The following is a 5,222-nucleotide window of genomic DNA, read 5'->3' on the forward strand; positions in this document are numbered from 1 at the left end:
GAGATGCCGACACTACGGTTAAAGTGCAGTGGTTCGTCAGCAGTTATTCGAAAGAAACATCTGCACCGTAATGACGATTACGACGAAATTCTGGGCCAGATCGACCAGTTGGCTTATGGCCCGACCATCTCAGAGACAACTCCATTTTCGTTCGGATGGAAGCGTGACGCACACGGCAAACCAGATGTGGGAAACGGTTCCGACGAAAAGCCATTTTTGGTGGGACTGACAACGAAACGACTTCTGTTAAATGCGGCTCGCGATCCAGATTCTTTGTTTTTCATATGGACGCCACCTTCAAGTTGAGCCAAGTTGGGTATCCTGTCATCGTGTGTGGGATCTCTGACAAGTGTCGCTCATTTCACCTCGTGGCACTTTTCATTACGTCGCAACGCTTGGAGGACATTTACGTGACGGTGCTGACTGAACTGCGCAGGATTTTTACTTCAGTGTCGGATGGGCGTCAGCTGGTGGTCAAGTTCGTCATGGCCGATGCTGAAGCTGCTCAACAGAACGCAGTGGTACGCGTCTTTAGTGCGGATTGCGAATTCGTGTACTTGATCACGTGATGGCCAAGGTTCACGAAAAACTCAAGAGTGTTCCGGACCGCTTAAGCGAGCAGGTGATGGCGGACATTTATGTGGTGTAGTAGAATACACAAATACCGTCAGATGTGGATTCCTTACACAAACCACAACGAATCGCCGAGTTAGGTCGGCGGTTGTATGGCCTGCGCAGAGGGTGGCCCCCTCGCGATCCGGCCCTTCCGGGACAGACGAGTGGCTCGCTTCCACTCGGTTCCGACTAACCAAGTCAGATCACTTCCGAGGCTCCGCCGAGTTTGGTTCGGCTGAGCTCGTTCACAACCCTGTGCCCTCCACCAAAGGATGGACGACGGCGCGCGAGCGCTTTTACAGGTCACCGAGCGCAGAGGCTGCTCAGCTAGAAGTGTTACGACACCCGGGCTATCCGACGTCCCGGCCCGCTGAGTATGCGGGACTTTCTTTCGCGCGTAGCGAGACTTTGTCCTACCCGGACCGACCTAATCTCTTGGCGCTACCAATCAATACCCTACAAGCTATGCCTCTCGAGTATTGACGGCAGGCAAAATCCAGCCCTATGCAGGGACTTACCGGAAAAGTGTACACGTGTCTTGGACTAGGAAAATTCTGCTCTGTTATCTTCTGGGAGCCCCTTCGGCTCCCCCTATTTAATCCTATGCTTTTCATACAAATATCTAGTGAAATGTAGTCGTTTCGGATCTCTACCGACCCTTCAGCTGAGTTCCGGCGACCGTTGAGCTCAGCGGCTATCCGGATAGCATATCCGGACAGATCGCCAAGTACTTACCGTGATCCTTTGCTCCTAATCTCTGGGTTATCAGACCGAGCCGATTCTTGACCTAAAGTAGGTCGTCGTATGGTCGAATCTGGAAATCCCTACACCACAACTGCCCCGGTTATGATACGAGCCGAGCTGGTGAGTGTCTTAATCCTTCATTTAATTCTGCCACCGTTGGTCCGTACTCGGCTGATGACGTCTCGCGGCTCTCCTCCACCTTCTTCGGTACGTTCGTTGCTTCTGTTGTCGCTCACTTGGCAGCTCCTTACTCCTCGCATGCTACTCCAGCACAACTCGCGGCGCCACCATTCTCCTTCAACTCCTCGTCGAGGTGAGGGCGCGCCAGCTGAGTCGATTCCTCGACCCGTCAGCACTCGTGGGGTCAGCGACCGGCCTGAAGCTGGGTTGGTTGACCTGACAACTTCCCATGAGTCTGACGCGGAGTCGGCGGGGTCTTCTCGCGTGCGCCTTCCTGGTCCACCGAGCTTGCCGGGCGACACCACTTCGGGCGCCACCAGCCAGTCAAGCTCGGCTGCTCCAGTGAGTCTTGACTCCCTCATGGCCAGGGTTAACGAGCAAGGGTACGAGCGCCGAGAAGAATTGACCTTCTTGGCGAGGCTCATGGCCTACGGATTTACTCGTTCTGTGGAGCCTTCCGATCCCGCGCAGCGGCGAGCGATCTTGTATGCTGCTTCCGCGGGGGAACTGTTGGGTATCTTGAAAGGCAGCTACGCCGCTCTTGATTATCCACAGATCATTGGCGACCTCCGAGCTGACAATCAAGCTGTTCAGGAGGAGAGCCGCGCACTGACTCGGCGACTGGACTCTCTCGCTCTCAGCAATGTCGACTTGTCCACTCAGCTCTCATCGGCACGACAGCAGGTGTCCCGATTGGAGGCTGCTGCCACGCAGTCAGCTAATCTCCTTGCGTCACTGCGAAAGGCTGTAGCTCTGAGTGAGGCAAAACTTGCTCGGGCCATCGCAGCTGAGCAGAGCAACGTTGACGCTGCGTTGGGTCAGGCCCAGCTCCATCATCAGCAAGTTTTGGATCGAGACGCCGAGATCGACGTCCTTCTCCGATCCATTTCTGAGAGGGATGCGGCGTTCGTCACCCTTCAGGGCATTGCTTCCAAGCACTTCGAACAGCTGCAGGAGTCGGTGCGGTTGTACAGCTCCATCGGCACTCAACCTTTGCGGCACGCTCAGTCGGTGATCGCTGAGCAGCGGGCGGTGATCTTGCGACAGAAGCGGCTCATCCATCGGAATGGCATTATTTCGATGCACGACCCTCACATGGCTGCTGCTGCTGGCGGTGGATTGCAGGTTCCTGGACTTGATCCGTCCGCCCTTCTCCTTAACGCTCGGCTGTGTCGTGTCTTGGAGTCTCGCTTCCCTGAGGTTCTTCACATTCCATCTGGTGAAACTCGGCGGTTGGAGTTGATTGTCCATCCTCGCCGAGATGCTCCAGTGGCGAGTTCCTCCATTGGTCATAGTGTGGCCCTCCCAGCTGGTCAAGCGTCTTCTGTGACTTCTTTGGCGGACTCGGCTGCGACTCCAGTCAGCTCAGCGGCGGCTACGAGCCAACCCGAGCCGACCCTCGCACAGCTTTACCGGACACCTTTGGCGAACTTGACTTCGACTCAGCGGCTTCGACGTTATGCCAACCCCAAGTCTCCCACTGCTGCAGGTCCTCGTCATCGTTCACCGGCGCCGCATCCGCCTCAGCCGTACGCTTGTCCACTTCCCGGGGAGGATGGACACGAGGCTATCAGTGCCCTTTTGCACTCAAGTTCTCCTCAAGCTACTGTATCTGATGGAGGAAGGCCCCGCTCTGGAAAGTCCCGTCGTCGGACTCGGCGGAAGAAGGTTCGTCACCTTCAGCTGAGTTCCGCTACTCAGCCCGCTGTCTCTGCTCGCTCTGAAGACGACGATGATGCTTCGAGCGAAGCTGAATTCGAGTTTGAGTTGCCTGAGCCGCCCGTCGACACCGTTCCTGCGGTTGCTTCGACGACCTCGGCGGGTTCTTCGTCTTCCGGTCCTCCGGTGACTTCGTCAGTCGCGGCTACTCGCCCACCGCCGGTATCCTCATCCGATGTCGTGGCTTCGCTGCCTGTCCCGGCTACGAGCGTTTGTGCCCCAGGCTCGACTTCGCCCATCTCCGCTGGGTTGCCCCAGTCGAGTGCACCGCTCAGCGTCGTGACAACGGTGGTTGGGCGCTCCCAGTCGTCTTCTGGCCGATCCTCTCACGTTTCTACTTCTTGGGGTCTGAGCGTATCCACTACGCTGACTGACCTAGTGACTCCGGCCGTGAGTGTCCTCAGGCCGTCTCTCCCTGCGAGCTCGGCAGTGTTGACGTCTCCGTCTGGGCGCCCCATCCGGAGATCTGCTGCGACTGCCCGCACTGTGACTGCTCAGCTGCTTGAGGACCTTGACGCGTCTGACGACGAGGTGTTAGGGCCTGGCGACGGTTCTGCACTGAACATACCGGCCCGACGAATCCTGCCGCTGGGTCGCTCTTGGATCCCATTTCTTATCCGAGAACTCGGCTGGCAGTCCCTCAGGTTCCGACTCAGCGGCCGAAGATGCTCGTCGTTCTGCCAAAGCGAGAAGCCTTCATGCGGCAATCTTCGGCTCTGACGACGAGATGAGTGATGAGTCCTTGCCGCCGAGTAATCGCCACTCCTCGCGGCATTCATCGAAGGATTCTGGTGACGGGACGAGTTCTACCTCTGCGTCGGCTTCGGGGAAGCAGGAGCGTCGTGCCTCGTCGAGTCCTACCGGTCACCGGTCGAAGCGGTCCAAGAAGCACAAGAAACACAAGAAGCATCACAAGACGCACCGGCACCACAAACATCGGCAGCCTCCGTCAATTCCTGATCCGGCTCCGGCTCAATCCATTCCGGTTGCTCCTTCGCCAAGTATGCTCCCGGTAGTGTCGATTCTTCCTCAGCCGAGTTCGACTGCATCACGTCCGGCTTTGGTTACACTACCCAGCGCTCTTACACTCCCGCTGGCGACGTTACGGACCCGAGCCTCGCAAGCGGTGTCCAAGGATTGTCGCTTGACTCTTCACATGGCTCAACTCCGCGAGGTGCCATTTATGCATTTCGGCTCAGCCCGTTGTTGGAATGCGTTATTGGATACACTGAGCGGTGGGGTGCAGATGGAGCTCGTAGGAGGCAAGCGTCGTGTGCCACCTACGCCGTGTTCTCTTGACGGCATTCGAGCTTTCATGGCCGTTTTCGATCCGAGCCATCCTTGTCAGCGTCTTCGGCGGATGCTCCCTGAGCTTCCTTTCTTCTTTTCTCCGTCGATACTGGAGGAAGCTCGGCGGTGTTTGGCTTCTCAGACCCGACCTCAAACTTTGATGCAAGTTCTTGGAGATATGTGGGTGAAGCTTCGTGGCGACAGTCCCTTGGACTCGGCGGGAAGGCCCAGCCAGACAGATGGCCAAATGACCCGTTACTTCGTAGCTCTCTATGAGCGTCGTCATTGGATCGTCGAGTCGAGTGTGTTGATGGGTCTCCATCCTGACGTCAACCCGGCTGCCACGCCCGCTCAGCTTGCTGAGGTGTATGAGCTGTGGCTGGTGTACAAGCGTGAACGCAAACGTCGTAGTGACACTCTGCGATCTTTGGTTGTCGCTGTCTACGATCAGCTTTACTCGGCGGTCACTCAGAAACTCGGCGATGAACCTGCTCCTCTGGTGGACGCAGAGGTTTATTTCGACCCGTCCGTCCCCCATTATTCTCCCGTTAACCTTTCGTGGGTTTCCTCCGGGAGAGACTGGGTCCAATGTGCTCATGATGTGGATCTAGCTGAGCCCTGGCGAGCTTGGTGGCTAACTGACCCGGCGGTCCACCCGTATAACACCTGCTTCC

Source organism: Phytophthora infestans, genomic scaffold, assembly GCF_000142945.1.
Source record: "Phytophthora infestans T30-4 supercont1.99 genomic scaffold, whole genome shotgun sequence".
NCBI lineage: Eukaryota > Oomycota > Peronosporomycetes > Peronosporales > Peronosporaceae > Phytophthora > Phytophthora infestans.